The sequence below is a fragment of the Nelusetta ayraudi genome, unplaced genomic scaffold (assembly GCF_046127955.1).
Source record: "Nelusetta ayraudi isolate G7.1 ecotype Tasmania unplaced genomic scaffold, CSIRO-AGI_Nayr_v1 ptg000135l, whole genome shotgun sequence".
Classification (NCBI taxonomy): Eukaryota; Metazoa; Chordata; class Actinopteri; order Tetraodontiformes; family Monacanthidae; genus Nelusetta; species Nelusetta ayraudi.
This window is the reverse complement of record NW_027466185.1, coordinates 3805538-3820644: the sequence shown is the minus strand read 5'-3', so window position 1 is coordinate 3820644 and position 15107 is coordinate 3805538. Positions and strand designations below refer to the sequence as shown.

The 15107-nt window shown below is 48.0% G+C and overlaps 44 non-coding genes across 44 annotated transcripts; all 44 read right to left on the bottom strand.

The window, feature by feature from the left end:
• Nucleotides 1-24: 24 nt before the first annotated feature.
• Nucleotides 25-143, bottom strand: LOC142878362 (5S ribosomal RNA). The gene has a single exon (XR_012924632.1). It is a non-coding gene; the product is annotated as a 5S ribosomal RNA (ribosomal RNA).
• Nucleotides 144-373: 230 nt separating this feature from the next.
• Nucleotides 374-492, bottom strand: LOC142878428 (5S ribosomal RNA). Its single transcript, XR_012924696.1, has one exon. It is a non-coding gene; the product is annotated as a 5S ribosomal RNA (ribosomal RNA).
• Nucleotides 493-710: 218 nt separating this feature from the next.
• On the bottom strand, nt 711-829 carry LOC142877628 (5S ribosomal RNA). Its single transcript, XR_012923932.1, has one exon. It is a non-coding gene; the product is annotated as a 5S ribosomal RNA (ribosomal RNA).
• Nucleotides 830-1058: 229 nt separating this feature from the next.
• On the bottom strand, nt 1059-1177 carry LOC142878395 (5S ribosomal RNA). The gene has a single exon (XR_012924665.1). It is a non-coding gene; the product is annotated as a 5S ribosomal RNA (ribosomal RNA).
• Nucleotides 1178-1407: 230 nt separating this feature from the next.
• Nucleotides 1408-1526, bottom strand: LOC142878226 (5S ribosomal RNA). The gene has a single exon (XR_012924503.1). It is a non-coding gene; the product is annotated as a 5S ribosomal RNA (ribosomal RNA).
• A 218-nt stretch (nt 1527-1744) lies between these two features.
• Nucleotides 1745-1863, bottom strand: LOC142877626 (5S ribosomal RNA). Its single transcript, XR_012923931.1, has one exon. It is a non-coding gene; the product is annotated as a 5S ribosomal RNA (ribosomal RNA).
• A 229-nt stretch (nt 1864-2092) lies between these two features.
• On the bottom strand, nt 2093-2211 carry LOC142877624 (5S ribosomal RNA). The gene has a single exon (XR_012923929.1). It is a non-coding gene; the product is annotated as a 5S ribosomal RNA (ribosomal RNA).
• A 229-nt stretch (nt 2212-2440) lies between these two features.
• LOC142877623 (5S ribosomal RNA) lies at nt 2441-2559 on the bottom strand. Its single transcript, XR_012923928.1, has one exon. It is a non-coding gene; the product is annotated as a 5S ribosomal RNA (ribosomal RNA).
• A 230-nt stretch (nt 2560-2789) lies between these two features.
• On the bottom strand, nt 2790-2908 carry LOC142877622 (5S ribosomal RNA). The gene has a single exon (XR_012923927.1). It is a non-coding gene; the product is annotated as a 5S ribosomal RNA (ribosomal RNA).
• A 230-nt stretch (nt 2909-3138) lies between these two features.
• Nucleotides 3139-3257, bottom strand: LOC142877621 (5S ribosomal RNA). The gene has a single exon (XR_012923926.1). It is a non-coding gene; the product is annotated as a 5S ribosomal RNA (ribosomal RNA).
• Nucleotides 3258-3475: 218 nt separating this feature from the next.
• Nucleotides 3476-3594, bottom strand: LOC142877620 (5S ribosomal RNA). Its single transcript, XR_012923924.1, has one exon. It is a non-coding gene; the product is annotated as a 5S ribosomal RNA (ribosomal RNA).
• A 230-nt stretch (nt 3595-3824) lies between these two features.
• LOC142877618 (5S ribosomal RNA) lies at nt 3825-3943 on the bottom strand. The gene has a single exon (XR_012923922.1). It is a non-coding gene; the product is annotated as a 5S ribosomal RNA (ribosomal RNA).
• Nucleotides 3944-4161: 218 nt separating this feature from the next.
• Nucleotides 4162-4280, bottom strand: LOC142878544 (5S ribosomal RNA). The gene has a single exon (XR_012924807.1). It is a non-coding gene; the product is annotated as a 5S ribosomal RNA (ribosomal RNA).
• A 230-nt stretch (nt 4281-4510) lies between these two features.
• Nucleotides 4511-4629, bottom strand: LOC142878543 (5S ribosomal RNA). The gene has a single exon (XR_012924806.1). It is a non-coding gene; the product is annotated as a 5S ribosomal RNA (ribosomal RNA).
• A 225-nt stretch (nt 4630-4854) lies between these two features.
• LOC142877617 (5S ribosomal RNA) lies at nt 4855-4973 on the bottom strand. The gene has a single exon (XR_012923921.1). It is a non-coding gene; the product is annotated as a 5S ribosomal RNA (ribosomal RNA).
• Nucleotides 4974-5203: 230 nt separating this feature from the next.
• LOC142877615 (5S ribosomal RNA) lies at nt 5204-5322 on the bottom strand. The gene has a single exon (XR_012923920.1). It is a non-coding gene; the product is annotated as a 5S ribosomal RNA (ribosomal RNA).
• Nucleotides 5323-5552: 230 nt separating this feature from the next.
• Nucleotides 5553-5671, bottom strand: LOC142878248 (5S ribosomal RNA). The gene has a single exon (XR_012924524.1). It is a non-coding gene; the product is annotated as a 5S ribosomal RNA (ribosomal RNA).
• Nucleotides 5672-5880: 209 nt separating this feature from the next.
• On the bottom strand, nt 5881-5999 carry LOC142877614 (5S ribosomal RNA). Its single transcript, XR_012923919.1, has one exon. It is a non-coding gene; the product is annotated as a 5S ribosomal RNA (ribosomal RNA).
• Nucleotides 6000-6217: 218 nt separating this feature from the next.
• LOC142877613 (5S ribosomal RNA) lies at nt 6218-6336 on the bottom strand. Its single transcript, XR_012923918.1, has one exon. It is a non-coding gene; the product is annotated as a 5S ribosomal RNA (ribosomal RNA).
• Nucleotides 6337-6566: 230 nt separating this feature from the next.
• LOC142878703 (5S ribosomal RNA) lies at nt 6567-6685 on the bottom strand. Its single transcript, XR_012924954.1, has one exon. It is a non-coding gene; the product is annotated as a 5S ribosomal RNA (ribosomal RNA).
• Nucleotides 6686-6903: 218 nt separating this feature from the next.
• On the bottom strand, nt 6904-7022 carry LOC142877611 (5S ribosomal RNA). The gene has a single exon (XR_012923916.1). It is a non-coding gene; the product is annotated as a 5S ribosomal RNA (ribosomal RNA).
• A 229-nt stretch (nt 7023-7251) lies between these two features.
• Nucleotides 7252-7370, bottom strand: LOC142877610 (5S ribosomal RNA). Its single transcript, XR_012923915.1, has one exon. It is a non-coding gene; the product is annotated as a 5S ribosomal RNA (ribosomal RNA).
• A 230-nt stretch (nt 7371-7600) lies between these two features.
• Nucleotides 7601-7719, bottom strand: LOC142877609 (5S ribosomal RNA). Its single transcript, XR_012923914.1, has one exon. It is a non-coding gene; the product is annotated as a 5S ribosomal RNA (ribosomal RNA).
• A 230-nt stretch (nt 7720-7949) lies between these two features.
• LOC142878571 (5S ribosomal RNA) lies at nt 7950-8068 on the bottom strand. Its single transcript, XR_012924834.1, has one exon. It is a non-coding gene; the product is annotated as a 5S ribosomal RNA (ribosomal RNA).
• A 218-nt stretch (nt 8069-8286) lies between these two features.
• LOC142877608 (5S ribosomal RNA) lies at nt 8287-8405 on the bottom strand. Its single transcript, XR_012923913.1, has one exon. It is a non-coding gene; the product is annotated as a 5S ribosomal RNA (ribosomal RNA).
• A 218-nt stretch (nt 8406-8623) lies between these two features.
• Nucleotides 8624-8742, bottom strand: LOC142878530 (5S ribosomal RNA). The gene has a single exon (XR_012924794.1). It is a non-coding gene; the product is annotated as a 5S ribosomal RNA (ribosomal RNA).
• A 218-nt stretch (nt 8743-8960) lies between these two features.
• LOC142878411 (5S ribosomal RNA) lies at nt 8961-9079 on the bottom strand. The gene has a single exon (XR_012924680.1). It is a non-coding gene; the product is annotated as a 5S ribosomal RNA (ribosomal RNA).
• A 230-nt stretch (nt 9080-9309) lies between these two features.
• LOC142877607 (5S ribosomal RNA) lies at nt 9310-9428 on the bottom strand. Its single transcript, XR_012923912.1, has one exon. It is a non-coding gene; the product is annotated as a 5S ribosomal RNA (ribosomal RNA).
• A 218-nt stretch (nt 9429-9646) lies between these two features.
• Nucleotides 9647-9765, bottom strand: LOC142877606 (5S ribosomal RNA). The gene has a single exon (XR_012923911.1). It is a non-coding gene; the product is annotated as a 5S ribosomal RNA (ribosomal RNA).
• A 230-nt stretch (nt 9766-9995) lies between these two features.
• LOC142878570 (5S ribosomal RNA) lies at nt 9996-10114 on the bottom strand. Its single transcript, XR_012924833.1, has one exon. It is a non-coding gene; the product is annotated as a 5S ribosomal RNA (ribosomal RNA).
• Nucleotides 10115-10332: 218 nt separating this feature from the next.
• LOC142878565 (5S ribosomal RNA) lies at nt 10333-10450 on the bottom strand. The gene has a single exon (XR_012924828.1). It is a non-coding gene; the product is annotated as a 5S ribosomal RNA (ribosomal RNA).
• Nucleotides 10451-10680: 230 nt separating this feature from the next.
• LOC142877605 (5S ribosomal RNA) lies at nt 10681-10799 on the bottom strand. Its single transcript, XR_012923910.1, has one exon. It is a non-coding gene; the product is annotated as a 5S ribosomal RNA (ribosomal RNA).
• A 218-nt stretch (nt 10800-11017) lies between these two features.
• LOC142877604 (5S ribosomal RNA) lies at nt 11018-11136 on the bottom strand. Its single transcript, XR_012923909.1, has one exon. It is a non-coding gene; the product is annotated as a 5S ribosomal RNA (ribosomal RNA).
• A 225-nt stretch (nt 11137-11361) lies between these two features.
• On the bottom strand, nt 11362-11480 carry LOC142877603 (5S ribosomal RNA). The gene has a single exon (XR_012923908.1). It is a non-coding gene; the product is annotated as a 5S ribosomal RNA (ribosomal RNA).
• A 234-nt stretch (nt 11481-11714) lies between these two features.
• On the bottom strand, nt 11715-11833 carry LOC142877602 (5S ribosomal RNA). The gene has a single exon (XR_012923907.1). It is a non-coding gene; the product is annotated as a 5S ribosomal RNA (ribosomal RNA).
• A 229-nt stretch (nt 11834-12062) lies between these two features.
• LOC142877599 (5S ribosomal RNA) lies at nt 12063-12181 on the bottom strand. The gene has a single exon (XR_012923905.1). It is a non-coding gene; the product is annotated as a 5S ribosomal RNA (ribosomal RNA).
• A 230-nt stretch (nt 12182-12411) lies between these two features.
• Nucleotides 12412-12530, bottom strand: LOC142877598 (5S ribosomal RNA). Its single transcript, XR_012923904.1, has one exon. It is a non-coding gene; the product is annotated as a 5S ribosomal RNA (ribosomal RNA).
• A 230-nt stretch (nt 12531-12760) lies between these two features.
• LOC142878568 (5S ribosomal RNA) lies at nt 12761-12879 on the bottom strand. Its single transcript, XR_012924831.1, has one exon. It is a non-coding gene; the product is annotated as a 5S ribosomal RNA (ribosomal RNA).
• Nucleotides 12880-13097: 218 nt separating this feature from the next.
• Nucleotides 13098-13216, bottom strand: LOC142877597 (5S ribosomal RNA). Its single transcript, XR_012923903.1, has one exon. It is a non-coding gene; the product is annotated as a 5S ribosomal RNA (ribosomal RNA).
• A 218-nt stretch (nt 13217-13434) lies between these two features.
• On the bottom strand, nt 13435-13553 carry LOC142878529 (5S ribosomal RNA). The gene has a single exon (XR_012924793.1). It is a non-coding gene; the product is annotated as a 5S ribosomal RNA (ribosomal RNA).
• A 230-nt stretch (nt 13554-13783) lies between these two features.
• Nucleotides 13784-13902, bottom strand: LOC142878567 (5S ribosomal RNA). The gene has a single exon (XR_012924830.1). It is a non-coding gene; the product is annotated as a 5S ribosomal RNA (ribosomal RNA).
• A 218-nt stretch (nt 13903-14120) lies between these two features.
• Nucleotides 14121-14238, bottom strand: LOC142878564 (5S ribosomal RNA). Its single transcript, XR_012924827.1, has one exon. It is a non-coding gene; the product is annotated as a 5S ribosomal RNA (ribosomal RNA).
• Nucleotides 14239-14468: 230 nt separating this feature from the next.
• LOC142877596 (5S ribosomal RNA) lies at nt 14469-14587 on the bottom strand. Its single transcript, XR_012923902.1, has one exon. It is a non-coding gene; the product is annotated as a 5S ribosomal RNA (ribosomal RNA).
• Nucleotides 14588-14805: 218 nt separating this feature from the next.
• On the bottom strand, nt 14806-14924 carry LOC142877595 (5S ribosomal RNA). The gene has a single exon (XR_012923901.1). It is a non-coding gene; the product is annotated as a 5S ribosomal RNA (ribosomal RNA).
• Nucleotides 14925-15107: the final 183 nt, after the last annotated feature.

Here is a 15107-nt window from a genome sequence, read left to right as displayed (position 1 = left end):
ACAGCACCCCCTGCCGGGACAAAAAGCTTACGGCACCTGGTATTCCCAGGCGGTCTCCCATCCAAGTACTAACCAGGCCCGACCATGCTTAGCTTCCGAGATCAGACGAGATCGGGCGTTCTCAGGGTGGTATGGCCGTAAGCGAGAAACGCTGTTGCAAACAGGCCTTATAAACCTGCAGCATGGAGGAAGTGCACCTTGCCTATGAAGCCGTGCATGTGGTGTTCATTTATTCATTCATTCATTCATTCATTTAGTTAGTTAGTTAGTTAGTTTGTGAGTTTGTTTATATGAACCGCCAGCAAAAAACAGTTTGTCTTGTGATTTCCTCATAAAGTTGCACGTGGAAACAGCACCCCCTGCCGGGACAAAAAGCTTACGGCACCTGGTATTCCCAGGCGGTCTCCCATCCAAGTACTAACCAGGCCCGACCCTGCTTAGCTTACGAGATCAGACGAGATCGGGCGTTCTCAGGGTGGTATGGCCGTAAGCGAGAGACGCTGTTGCAAACAGGCCTTATAAACCTGCAGCATGGAGGAAGTGCACCTTGCCTATGAAGCCGTGCATGTGGTGTTCATTTATTCATTCATTCATTTAGTTAGTTAGTTAGTTTGTGAGTTTGTTTAAATGAACCGGCAGCAAAAAACAGTTTGTCTTGTGATTTCCTCATAAAGTTGCACGTGGAAACAGCACCCCCTGCCGGGACAAAAAGCTTACGGCACCTGGTATTCCCAGGCGGTCTCCCATCCAAGTACTAACCAGGCCCGACCCTGCTTAGCTTCCGAGATCAGACGAGATCGGGCGTTCTCAGGGTGGTATGGCCGTAAGCGAGAGACGCTGTTGCAAACAGGCCTTATAAACCTGCAGCATGGAGGAAGTGCACCTTGCCTATGAAGCCGTGCATGTGGTGTTCATTTATTCATTCATTCATTCATTCATTTAGTTAGTTAGTTAGTTAGTTTGTGAGTTTGTTTAAATGAACCGCCAGCAAAAAACAGTTTGTCTTGTGATTTCCTCACAAAGTTGCACGTGGAAACAGCACCCCTGCCGGGACAAAAAGCTTACGGCACCTGGTATTCCCAGGCGGTCTCCCATCCAAGTACTAACCAGGCCCGACCCTGCTTAGCTTCCGAGATCAGACGAGATCGGGCTTTCTCAGGGTGGTATGGCCGTAAGCGAGAGACGCTGTTGCAAACAGGCCTTATAAACCTGCAGCATGGAGGAAGTGCACCTTGCCTATGAAGCCGTGCATGTGGTGTTCATTTATTCATTCATTCATTCATTCATTTAGTTAGTTAGTTAGTTAGTTTGTGAGTTTGTTTAAATGAACTGGCAGCAAAAAACAGTTTGTCTTGTGATTTCCTCATAAAGTTGCACGTGGAAACAGCACCCCCTGCCGGGACAAAAAGCTTACGGCACCTGGTATTCCCAGGCGGACTCCCATCCAAGTACTAACCAGGCCCGACCCTGCTTAGCTTCCGAGATCAGACGAGATCGGGCGTTCTCAGGGTGGTATGGCCGTAAGCGAGAGACGCTGTTGCAAACAGGCCTTATAAACCTGCAGCATGGAGGAAGTGCACCTTGTCTATGAAGCCGTGCATGTGGTGTTCATTTATTCATTCATTCATTTAGTTAGTTAGTTAGTTTGTGAGTTTGTTTAAATGAACCGGCAGCAAAAAACAGTTTGTCTTGTGATTTCCTCATAAAGTTGCACGTGGAAACAGCACCCCCTGCCGGGACAAAAAGCTTACGGCACCTGGTATTCCCAGGCGGTCTCCCATCCAAGTACTAACCAGGCCCGACCCTGCTTAGCTTCCGAGATCAGACGAGATCGGGCGTTCTCAGGGTGGTATGGCCGTAAGCGAGAGACGCTGTTGCAAACAGGCCTTATAAACCTGCAGCATGGAGGAAGTGCACCTTGCCTATGAAGCCGTGCATGTGGTGTTCATTTATTCATTCATTCATTCATTCATTTAGTTAGTTAGTTAGTTAGTTTGTGAGTTTGTTTAAATGAACCGCCAGCAAAAAACAGTTTGTCTTGTGATTTCCTCACAAAGTTTTACGTGGAAACAGCACCCCTGCCGGGACAAAAAGCTTACGGCACCTGGTATTCCCAGGCGGTCTCCCATCCAAGTACTAACCAGGCCCGACCCTGCTTAGCTTCCGAGATCAGACGAGATCGGGCGTTCTCAGGGTGGTATGGCCGTAAGCGAGAGACGCTGTTGCAAACAGGCCTTATAAACCTGCAGCATGGAGGAAGTGCACCTTGCCTATGAAGCCGTGCATGTGGTGTTCATTTATTCATTCATTCATTCATTCATTTAGTTAGTTAGTTAGTTAGTTTGTGAGTTTGTTTAAATGAACCGCCAGCAAAAAACAGTTTGTCTTGTGATTTCCTCACAAAGTTGCACGTGGACACAGCACCCCTGCCGGGACAAAAAGCTTACGGCACCTGGTATTCCCAGGCGGTCTCCCATCCAAGTACTAACCAGGCCCGACCCTGCTTAGCTTCCGAGATCAGACGAGATCGGGCGTTCTCAGGGTGGTATGGCCGTAAGCGAGAGACGCTGTTGCAAACAGGCCTTATAAACCTGCAGCATGGAGGAAGTGCACCTTGCCTATGAAGCCGTGCATGTGGTGTTCATTTATTCATTCATTCATTCATTCATTTAGTTAGTTAGTTAGTTAGTTTGTGAGTTTGTTTATATGAACCGCCAGCAAAAAACAGTTTGTCTTGTGATTTCCTCATAAAGTTGCACGTGGAAACAGCACCCCCTGCCGGGACAAAAAGCTTACGGCACCTGGTATTCCCAGGCGGTCTCCCATCCAAGTACTAACCAGGCCCGACCCTGCTTAGCTTCCGAGATCAGACGAGATCGGGCGTTCTCAGGGTGGTATGGCCGTAAGCGAGAGACGCTGTTGCAAACAGGCCTTATAAACCTGCAGCATGGAGGAAGTGCACCTTGCCTATGAAGCCGTGCATGTGGTGTTCATTTATTCATTCATTCATTCATTCATTTAGTTAGTTAGTTAGTTAGTTTGTGAGTTTGTTTATATGAACCGCCAGCAAAAAACAGTTTGTCTTGTGATTTCCTCATAAAGTTGCACGTGGAAACAGCACCCCCTGCCGGGACAAAAAGCTTACGGCACCTGGTATTCCCAGGCGGTCTCCCATCCAAGTACTAACCAGGCCCGACCCTGCTTAGCTTCCGAGATCAGACGAGATCGGGCGTTCTCAGGGTGGTATGGCCGTAAGCGAGAGACGCTGTTGCAAACAGGCCTTATAAACCTGCAGCATGGAGGAAGTGCACCTTGCCTATGAAGCCGTGCATGTGGTGTTCATTTATTCATTCATTCATTTAGTTAGTTAGTTAGTTTGTGAGTTTGTTTAAATGAACCGGCAGCAAAAAACAGTTTGTCTTGTGATTTCCTCATAAAGTTGCACGTGGAAACAGCACCCCCTGCCGGGACAAAAAGCTTACGGCACCTGGTATTCCCAGGCGGTCTCCCATCCAAGTACTAACCAGGCCCGACCCTGCTTAGCTTCCGAGATCAGACGAGATCGGGCGTTCTCAGGGTGGTATGGCCGTAAGCGAGAGACGCTGTTGCAAACAGGCCTTATAAACCTGCAGCATGGAGGAAGTGCACCTTGCCTATGAAGCCGTGCATGTGGTGTTCATTTATTCATTCATTCATTCATTCATTTAGTTAGTTAGTTAGTTAGTTTGTGAGTTTGTTTAAATGAACCGCCAGCAAAAAACAGTTTGTCTTGTGATTTCCTCACAAAGTTGCACGTGGAAACAGCACCCCCTGCCGGGACAAAAAGCTTACGGCACCTGGTATTCCCAGGCGGTCTCCCATCCAAGTACTAACCAGGCCCGACCCTGCTTAGCTTCCGAGATCAGACGAGATCGGGCGTTCTCAGGGTGGTATGGCCGTAAGCGAGAGACGCTGTTGCAAACAGGCCTTATAAACCTGCAGCATGGAGGAAGTGCACCTTGCCTATGAAGCCGTGCATGTGGTGTTCATTTATTCATTCATTCATTTAGTTAGTTAGTTAGTTTGTGAGTTTGTTTAAATGAACCGGCAGCAAAAAACAGTTTGTCTTGTGATTTCCTCATAAAGTTGCACGTGGAAACAGCACCCCCTGCCGGGACAAAAAGCTTACGGCACCTGGTATTCCCAGGCGGTCTCCCATCCAAGTACTAACCAGACCCGACCCTGCTTAGTTTCCGAGATCAGACGAGATCGGGCGTTCTCAGGGTGGTATGGCCGTAAGCGAGAGACGCTGTTGCAAACAGGCCTTATAAACCTGCAGCATGGAGGAAGTGCACCTTGCCTATGAAGCCGTGCATGTGGTGTTCATTTATTCATTCATTCATTCATTCATTTAGTTAGTTAGTTAGTTAGTTTGTGAGTTTGTTTAAATGAACCGGCAGCAAAAAACAGTTTGTCTTGTGATTTCCTCATAAAGTTGCACGTGGAAACAGCACCCCCTGCCGGGACAAAAAGCTTACGGCACCTGGTATTCCCAGGCGGTCTCCCATCCAAGTACTAACCAGACCCGACCCTGCTTAGTTTCCGAGATCAGACGAGATCGGGCGTTCTCAGGGTGGTATGGCCGTAAGCGAGAGACGCTGTTGCAAACAGGCCTTATAAACCTGCAGCATGGAGGAAGTGCACCTTGCCTATGAAGCCGTGCATGTGGTGTTCATTCATTCATTCATTCATTCATTTAGTTAGTTAGTTAGTTAGTTTGTGAGTTTGTTTAAATGAACCGCCAGCAAAAAACAGTTTGTCTTGTGATTTCCTCACAAAGTTGCACGTGGAAACAGCACCCCTGCCGGGACAAAAAGCTTACGGCACCTGGTATTCCCAGGCGGTCTCCCATCCAAGTACTAACCAGGCCCGACCCTGCTTAGCTTCCGAGATCAGACGAGATCGGGCGTTCTCAGGGTGGTATGGCCGTAAGCGAGAGACGCTGTTGCAAACAGGCCTTATAAACCTGCAGCATGGAGGAAGTGCACCTTGCCTATGAAGCCGTGCATGTGGTGTTCATTTATTCATTCATTCATTCATTCATTTAGTTAGTTAGTTAGTTAGTTTGTGAGTTTGTTTAAATGAACCGGCAGCAAAAAACAGTTTGTCTTGTGATTTCCTCACAAAGTTTCACGTGGAAACAGCACCCCCTGCCGGGACAAAAAGCTTACGGCACCTGGTATTCCCAGGCGGTCTCCCATCCAAGTACTAACCAGGCCCGACCCTGCTTAGCTTCCGAGATCAGACGAGATCGGGCGTTCTCAGGGTGGTATGGCCGTAAGCGAGAGACGCTGTTGCAAACAGGCCTTATAAACCTGCAGCATGGAGGAAGTGCACCTTGCCTATGAAGCCGTGCATGTGGTGTTCATTTATTCATTCATTCATTCATTCATTTAGTTAGTTAGTTAGTTAGTTTGTGAGTTTGTTTAAATGAACCGCCAGCAAAAAACAGTTTGTCTTGTGATTTCCTCACAAAGTTGCACGTGGAAACAGCACCCCCTGCCGGGACAAAAAGCTTACGGCACCTGGTATTCCCAGGCGGTCTCCCATCCAAGTACTAACCAGGCCCGACCCTGCTTAGCTTCCGAGATCAGACGAGATCGGGCGTTCTCAGGGTGGCATGGCCGTAAGCGAGAGACGCTGTTGCAAACAGGCCTTATAAACCTGCAGCATGGAGGAAGTGCACCTTGCCTATGAAGCCGTGCATGTGGTGTTCATTTATTCATTCATTCATTTAGTTAGTTAGTTAGTTAGTTAGTTTGTGAGTTTGTTTAAATGAACCGGCAGCAAAAAACAGTTTGTCTTGTGATTTCCTCATAAAGTTGCACTGCCGGGACAAAAAGCTTACGGCACCTGGTATTCCCAGGCGGTCTCCCATCCAAGTACTAACCAGGCCCGACCCTGCTTAGCTTCCGAGATCAGACGAGATCGGGCGTTCTCAGGGTGGTATGGCCGTAAGCGAGAGACGCTGTTGCAAACAGGCCTTATAAACCTGCAGCATGGAGGAAGTGCACCTTGCCTATGAAGCCGTGCAAGTGGTGTTCATTTATTCATTCATTCATTTAGTTAGTTAGTTAGTTTGTGAGTTTGTTTAAATGAACCGGCAGCAAAAAACAGTTTGTCTTGTGATTTCCTCATAAAGTTGCACGTGGAAACAGCACCCCCTGCCGGGACAAAAAGCTTACGGCACCTGGTATTCCCAGGCGGTCTCCCATCCAAGTACTAACCAGGCCCGACCCTGCTTAGCTTCCGAGATCAGACGAGATCGGGCGTTCTCAGGGTGGTATGGCCGTAAGCGAGAGACGCTGTTGCAAACAGGCCTTATAAACCTGCAGCATGGAGGAAGTGCACCTTGCCTATGAAGCCGTGCATGTGGTGTTCATTTATTCATTCATTCATTCATTCATTTAGTTAGTTAGTTAGTTAGTTTGTGAGTTTGTTTATATGAACCGCCAGCAAAAAACAGTTTGTCTTGTGATTTCCTCATAAAGTTGCACGTGGAAACAGCACCCCCTGCCGGGACAAAAAGCTTACGGCACCTGGTATTCCCAGGCGGTCTCCCATCCAAGTACTAACCAGGCCCGACCCTGCTTAGCTTCCGAGATCAGACGAGATCGGGCGTTGTCAGGGTGGTATGGCCGTAAGCGAGAGACGCTGTTGCAAACAGGCCTTATAAACCTGCAGCATGGAGGAAGTGCACCTTGCCTATGAAGCCGTGCATGTGGTGTTCATTTATTCATTCATTCATTTAGTTAGTTAGTTAGTTTGTGAGTTTGTTTAAATGAACCGGCAGCAAAAAACAGTTTGTCTTGTGATTTCCTCATAAAGTTGCACGTGGAAACAGCACCCCCTGCCGGGACAAAAAGCTTACGGCACCTGGTATTCCCAGGCGGTCTCCCATCCAAGTACTAACCAGGCCCGACCCTGCTTAGCTTCCGAGATCAGACGAGATCGGGCGTTCTCAGGGTGGTATGGCCGTAAGCGAGAGATGCTGTTGCAAACAGGCCTTATAAACCTGCAGCATGGAGGAAGTGCACCTTGCCTATGAAGCCGTGCATGTGGTGTTCATTTATTCATTCATTCATTCATTCATTTAGTTAGTTAGTTAGTTAGTTTGTGAGTTTGTTTAAATGAACCGCCAGCAAAAAACAGTTTGTCTTGTGATTTCCTCACAAAGTTGCACGTGGAAACAGCACCCCTGCCGGGACAAAAAGCTTACGGCACCTGGTATTCCCAGGCGGTCTCCCATCCAAGTACTAACCAGGCCCGACCCTGCTTAGCTTCCGAGATCAGACGAGATCGGGCGTTCTCAGGGTGGTATGGCCGTAAGCGAGAGACGCTGTTGCAAACAGGCCTTATAAACCTGCAGCATGGAGGAAGTGCACCTTGCCTATGAAGCCGTGCATGTGGTGTTCATTTATTCATTCATTCATTCATTCATTTAGTTAGTTAGTTAGTTAGTTTGTGAGTTTGTTTAAATGAACCGGCAGCAAAAAACAGTTTGTCTTGTGATTTCCTCATAAAGTTACACGTGGAAACAGCACCCCCTGCCGGGACAAAAAGCTTACGGCACCTGGTATTCCCAGGCGGTCTCCCATCCAAGTACTAACCAGGCCCGACCCTGCTTAGCTTCCGAGATCAGACGAGATCGGGCGTTCTCAGGGTGGTATGGCCGTAAGCGAGAGACGCTGTTGCAAACAGGCCTTATAAACCTGCAGCATGGAGGAAGTGCACCTTGCCTATGAAGCCGTGCATGTGGTGTTCATTTATTCATTCATTCATTCATTCATTTAGTTAGTTAGTTAGTTAGTTTGTGAGTTTGTTTATATGAACCGCCAGCAAAAAACAGTTTGTCTTGTGATTTCCTCATAAAGTTGCACGTGGAAACAGCACCCCCTGCCGGGACAAAAAGCTTACGGCACCTGGTATTCCCAGGCGTTCTCCCATCCAAGTACTAACCAGGCCCGACCCTGCTTAGCTTCCGAGATCAGACGAGATCGGGCGTTCTCAGGGTGGTATGTCCGTAAGCGAGAGACGCTGTTGCAAACAGGCCTTATAAACCTGCAGCATGGAGGAAGTGCACCTTGCCTATGAAGCCGTGCATGTGGTGTTCATTTATTCATTCATTCATTTAGTTAGTTAGTTAGTTTGTGAGTTTGTTTAAATGAACCGGCAGCAAAAAACAGTTTGTCTTGTGATTTCCTCATAAAGTTGCACGTGGAAACAGCACCCCCTGCCGGGACAAAAAGCTTACGGCACCTGGTATTCCCAGGCGGTCTCCCATCCAAGTACTAACCAGGCCCGACCCTGCTTAGCTTCCGAGATCAGACGAGATCGGGCGTTCTCAGGGTGGTATGGCCGTAAGCGAGAGACGCTGTTGCAAACAGGCCTTATAAACCTGCAGCATGGAGGAAGTGCCCCTTGCCTATGAAGCCGTGCATGTGGTGTTCATTTATTCATTCATTCATTTAGTTAGTTAGTTAGTTTGTGAGTTTGTTTAAATGAACCGGCAGCAAAAAACAGTTTGTCTTGTGATTTCCTCATAAAGTTGCACGTGGAAACAGCACCCCCTGCCGGGACAAAAAGCTTACGGCACCTGGTATTCCCAGGCGGTCTCCCATCCAAGTACTAACCAGGCCCGACCCTGCTTAGCTTCCGAGATCAGCCGAGATCAGGCGTTCTCAGGGTGGTATGGCCGTAAGCGAGAGACGCTGTTGCAAATAGGCCTTATAAACCTGCAGCATGGAGGAAGTGCACCTCGCCTATGAAGCCGTGCATGTGGTGTTCATTTATTCATTCATTCATTTAGTTAGTTAGTTAGTTTGTGAGTTTGTTTAAATGAACCGGCAGCAAAAAACAGTTTGTCTTGTGATTTCCTCATAAAGTTGCACGTGGAAACAGCACCCCCTGCCGGGACAAAAAGCTTACGGCACCTGGTATTCCCAGGCGGTCTCCCATCCAAGTACTAACCAGGCCCGACCCTGCTTAGTTTCCGAGATCAGACGAGATCGGGCGTTCTCAGGGTGGTATGGCCGTAAGCGAGAGACGCTGTTGCAAACAGGCCTTATAAACCTGCAGCATGGAGGAAGTGCACCTTGCCTATGAAGCCGTGCATGTGGTGTTCATTTATTCATTCATTCATTCATTCATTTAGTTAGTTAGTTAGTTAGTTTGTGAGTTTGTTTAAATGAACCGGCAGCAAAAAACAGTTTGTCTTGTGATTTCCTCATAAAGTTGCACGTGGAAACAGCACCCCCTGCCGGGACAAAAAGCTTACGGCACCTGGTATTCCCAGGCGGTCTCCCATCCAAGTACTAACCAGGCCCGACCCTGCTTAGCTTCCGAGATCAGACGAGATCGGGCGTTCTCAGGGTGGTATGGCCGTAAGCGAGAGACGCTGTTGCAAACAGGCCTTATAAACCTGCAGCATGGAGGAAGTGCACCTTGCCTATGAAGCCGTGCATGTGGTGTTCATTTATTCATTCATTCATTTAGTTAGTTAGTTAGTTTGTGAGTTTGTTTAAATGAACCGGCAGCAAAAAACAGTTTGTCTTGTGATTTCCTCATAAAGTTGCACGTGGAAACAGCACCCCCTGCCGGGACAAAAAGCTTACGGCACCTGGTATTCCCAGGCGGTCTCCCATCCAAGTACTAACCAGGCCCGACCCTGCTTAGCTTCCGAGATCAGACGAGATCGGGCGTTCTCAGGGTGGTATGGCCGTAAGCGAGAGACGCTGTTGCAAACAGGCCTTATAAACCTGCAGCATGGAGGAAGTGCACCTTGCCTATGAAGCTGTGCATGTGGTGTTCATTTATTCATTCATTCATTCATTCATTTAGTTAGTTAGTTAGTTAGTTTGTGAGTTTGTTTATATGAACCGCCAGCAAAAAACAGTTTGTCTTGTGATTTCCTCATAAAGTTGCACGTGGAAACAGCACCCCCTGCCGGGACAAAAAGCTTACGGCACCTGGTATTCCCAGGCGTTCTCCCATCCAAGTACTAACCAGGCCCGACCCTGCTTAGCTTCCGAGATCAGACGAGATCGGGCGTTCTCAGGGTGGTATGTCCGTAAGCGAGAGACGCTGTTGCAAACAGGCCTTATAAACCTGCAGCATGGAGGAAGTGCACCTTGCCTATGAAGCCGTGCATGTGGTGTTCATTTATTCATTCATTCATTTAGTTAGTTAGTTAGTTTGTGAGTTTGTTTAAATGAACCGGCAGCAAAAAACAGTTTGTCTTGTGATTTCCTCATAAAGTTGCACGTGGAAACAGCACCCCCTGCCGGGACAAAAAGCTTACGGCACCTGGTATTCCCAGGCGGTCTCCCATCCAAGTACTAACCAGGCCCGACCCTGCTTAGCTTCCGAGATCAGACAGATCGGGCGTTCTCAGGGTGGTATGGCCGTAAGCGAGAGACGCTGTTGCAAACAGGCCTTATAAACCTGCAGCATGGAGGAAGTGCACCTTGCCTATGAAGCCGTGCATGTGGTGTTCATTTATTCATTCATTCATTCATTCATTCATTTAGTTAGTTAGTTAGTTTGTGAGTTTGTTTAAATGAACCGGCAGCAAAAAACAGTTTGTCTTGTGATTTCCTCATAAAGTTGCACGTGGAAACAGCACCCCCTGCCGGGACAAAAAGCTTACGGCACCTGGTATTCCCAGGCGGTCTCCCATCCAAGTACTAACCAGGCCCGACCCTGCTTAGCTTCCGAGATCAGACGAGATCGGGCGTTCTCAGGGTGGTATGGCCGTAAGCGAGAGACGCTGTTGCAAACAGGCCTTATAAACCTGCAGCATGGAGGAAGTGCACCTTGCCTATGAAGCCGTGCATGTGGTGTTCATTTATTCATTCATTCATTTAGTTAGTTAGTTAGTTTGTGAGTTTGTTTAAATGAACCGGCAGCAAAAAACAGTTTGTCTTGTGATTTCCTCATAAAGTTGCACGTGGAAACAGCACCCCCTGCCGGGACAAAAAGCTTACGGCACCTGGTATTCCCAGGCGGTCTCCCATCCAAGTACTAACCAGGCCCGACCCTGCTTAGCTTCCGAGATCAGACGAGATCGGGCGTTCTCAGGGTGGTATGGCCGTAAGCGAGAGACGCTGTTGCAAACAGGCCTTATAAACCTGCAGCATGGAGGAAGTGCACCTTGCCTATGAAGCCGTGCATGTGGTGTTCATTTATTCATTCATTCATTCATTCATTTAGTTAGTTAGTTAGTTTGTGAGTTTGTTTAAATGAACCGCCAGCAAAAAACAGTTTGTCTTGTGATTTCCTCACAAAGTTGCACGTGGAAACAGCACCCCTGCCGGGACAAAAAGCTTACGGCACCTGGTATTCCCAGGCGGTCTCCCATCCAAGTACTAACCAGGCCCGACCCTGCTTAGCTTCCGAGATCAGACGAGATCGGGCGTTCTCAGGGTGGTATGGCCGTAAGCGAGAGACGCTGTTGCAAACAGGCCTTATAAACCTGCAGCATGGAGGAAGTGCACCTTGCCTATGAAGCCGTGCATGTGGTGTTCATTTATTCATTCATTCATTCATTCATTTAGTTAGTTAGTTAGTTAGTTAGTTTGTGAGTTTGTTTAAATGAACCGCCAGCAAAAAACAGTTTGTCTTGTGATTTCCTCATAAAGTTGCACGTGGAAACAGCACCCCCTGCCGGGACAAAAAGCTTACGGCACCTGGTATTCCCAGGCGGTCTCCCATCCAAGTACTAACCAGGCCCGACCCTGCTTAGCTTCCGAGATCAGACGAGATCGGGCGTTCTCAGGGTGGTATGGCCGTAAGCGAGAGACGCTGTTGCAAACAGGCCTTATAAACCTGCAGCATGGAGGAAGTGCACCTTGCCTATGAAGCCGTGCATGTGGTGTTCATTTATTCATTCATTCATTCATTCATTTAGTTAGTTAGTTAGTTAGTTTGTGAGTTTGTTTAAATGAACCGCCAGCAAAAAACAGTTTGTCTTGTGATTTCCTCACAAAGTTGCACGTGGAAACAGCACCCCTGCCGGGACAAAAAGCTTACGGCACCTGGTATTCCCAGGCGGTCTCCCATCCAAGTACTAACCAGGCCCGACCCTGCTTAGCTTCCGAGATCAGACGAGATCGGGCGTTCTCAGGGTGGTATGGCCGTAAGCGAGAGACGCTGTTGCAAACAGGCCTTATAAACCTGCAGCATGGAGGAAGTGCACCTTGCCTATGAAGCCGTGCATGTGGTGTTCATTTATTCATTCATTCATTCATTCATTTAGTTAGTTAGTTAGTTAGTTTGTGAGTTTGTTTAAATGAACCGGCAGCAAAAAACAGTTTGTCTTGTGATTTCCTCATAAAGTTACACGTGGAAACAGCACCCCCTGCCGGGACAAAAAGCTTACGGCACCTGGTATTCCCAGGCGGTCTCCCATCCAAGTACTAACCAGGCCCGACCCTGCTTAGCTTCCGAGATCAGACGAGATCGGGCGTTCTCAGGGTGGTATGGCCGTAAGCGAGAGACGCTGTTGCAAACAGGCCTTATAAACCTGCAGCATGGAGGAAGTGCACCTTGCCTATGAAGCCGTGCATGTGGTGTTCATTTATTCATTCATTCATTCATTCATTTAGTTAGTTAGTTAGTTAGTTTGTGAGTTTGTTTATATGAACCGCCAGCAAAAAACAGTTTGTCTTGTGATTTCCTCATAAAGTTGCACGTGGAAACAGCACCCCCTGCCGGGACAAAAAGCTTACGGCACCTGGTATTCCCAGGCGTTCTCCCATCCAAGTACTAACCAGGCCCGACCCTGCTTAGCTTCCGAGATCAGACGAGATCGGGCGTTCTCAGGGTGGTATGTCCGTAAGCGAGAGACGCTGTTGCAAACAGGCCTTATAAACCTGCAGCATGGAGGAAGTGCACCTTGCCTATGAAGCCGTGCATGTGGTGTTCATTTATTCATTCATTCATTTAGTTAGTTAGTTAGTTTGTGAGTTTGTTTAAATGAACCGGCAGCAAAAAACAGTTTGTCTTGTGATTTCCTCATAAAGTTGCACGTGGAAACAGCACCCCCTGCCGGGACAAAAAGCTTACGGCACCTGGTATTCCCAGGCGGTCTCCCATCCAAGTACTAACCAGGCCCGACCCTGCTTAGCTTCCGAGATCAGACGAGATCGGGCGTTCTCAGGGTGGTATGGCCGTAAGCGAGAGACGCTGTTGCAAACAGGCCTTATAAACCTGCAGCATGGAGGAAGTGCCCCTTGCCTATGAAGCCGTGCATGTGGTGTTCATTTATTCATTCATTCATTTAGTTAGTTAGTTAGTTTGTGAGTTTGTTTAAATGAACCGGCAGCAAAAAACAGTTTGTCTTGTGATTTCCTCATAAAGTTGCACGTGGAAACAGCACCCCCTGCCGGGACAAAAAGCTTACGGCACCTGGTATTCCCAGGCGGTCTCCCATCCAAGTACTAACCAGGCCCGACCCTGCTTAGCTTCCGAGATCAGCCGAGATCAGGCGTTCTCAGGGTGGTATGGCCGTAAGCGAGAGACGCTGTTGCAAATAGGCCTTATAAACCTGCAGCATGGAGGAAGTGCACCTTGCCTATGAAGCTGTGCATGTGGTGTTCATTTATTCATTCATTCATTCATTCATTTAGTTAGTTAGTTAGTTAGTTTGTGAGTTTGTTTATATGAACCGCCAGCAAAAAACAGTTTGTCTTGTGATTTCCTCATAAAGTTGCACGTGGAAACAGCACCCCCTGCCGGGACAAAAAGCTTACGGCACCTGGTATTCCCAGGCGTTCTCCCATCCAAGTACTAACCAGGCCCGACCCTGCTTAGCTTCCGAGATCAGACGAGATCGGGCGTTCTCAGGGTGGTATGTCCGTAAGCGAGAGACGCTGTTGCAAACAGGCCTTATAAACCTGCAGCATGGAGGAAGTGCACCTTGCCTATGAAGCCGTGCATGTGGTGTTCATTTATTCATTCATTCATTTAGTTAGTTAGTTAGTTTGTGAGTTTGTTTAAATGAACCGGCAGCAAAAAACAGTTTGTCTTGTGATTTCCTCATAAAGTTGCACGTGGAAACAGCACCCCCTGCCGGGACAAAAAGCTTACGGCACCTGGTATTCCCAGGCGGTCTCCCATCCAAGTACTAACCAGGCCCGACCCTGCTTAGCTTCCGAGATCAGACAGATCGGGCGTTCTCAGGGTGGTATGGCCGTAAGCGAGAGACGCTGTTGCAAACAGGCCTTATAAACCTGCAGCATGGAGGAAGTGCACCTTGCCTATGAAGCCGTGCATGTGGTGTTCATTTATTCATTCATTCATTCATTCATTCATTTAGTTAGTTAGTTAGTTTGTGAGTTTGTTTAAATGAACCGGCAGCAAAAAACAGTTTGTCTTGTGATTTCCTCATAAAGTTGCACGTGGAAACAGCACCCCCTGCCGGGACAAAAAGCTTACGGCACCTGGTATTCCCAGGCGGTCTCCCATCCAAGTACTAACCAGGCCCGACCCTGCTTAGCTTCCGAGATCAGACGAGATCGGGCGTTCTCAGGGTGGTATGGCCGTAAGCGAGAGACGCTGTTGCAAACAGGCCTTATAAACCTGCAGCATGGAGGAAGTGCACCTTGCCTATGAAGCCGTGCATGTGGTGTTCATTTATTCATTCATTCATTTAGTTAGTTAGTTAGTTTGTGAGTTTGTTTAAATGAACCGGCAGCAAAAAACAGTTTGTCTTGTGATTTCCTCATAAAGTTGCACGTGGAAACAGCACCCCCTGCCGGGACAAAAAGCTTACGGCACCTGGTATTCCCAGGCGGTCTCCCATCCAAGTACTAACCAGGCCCGACCCTGCTTAGCTTCCGAGATCAGACGAGATCGGGCGTTCTCAGGGTGGTATGGCCGTAAGCGAGAGACGCTGTTGCAAACAGGCCTTATAAACCTGCAGCATGGAGGAAGTGCACCTTGCCTATGAAGCCGTGCATGTGGTGTTCATTTATTCATTCATTCATTCATTCATTTAGTTAGTTAGTTAGTTTGTGAGTTTGTTTAAATGAACCGCCAGCAAAAAACAGTTTGTCTTGTGATTTCCT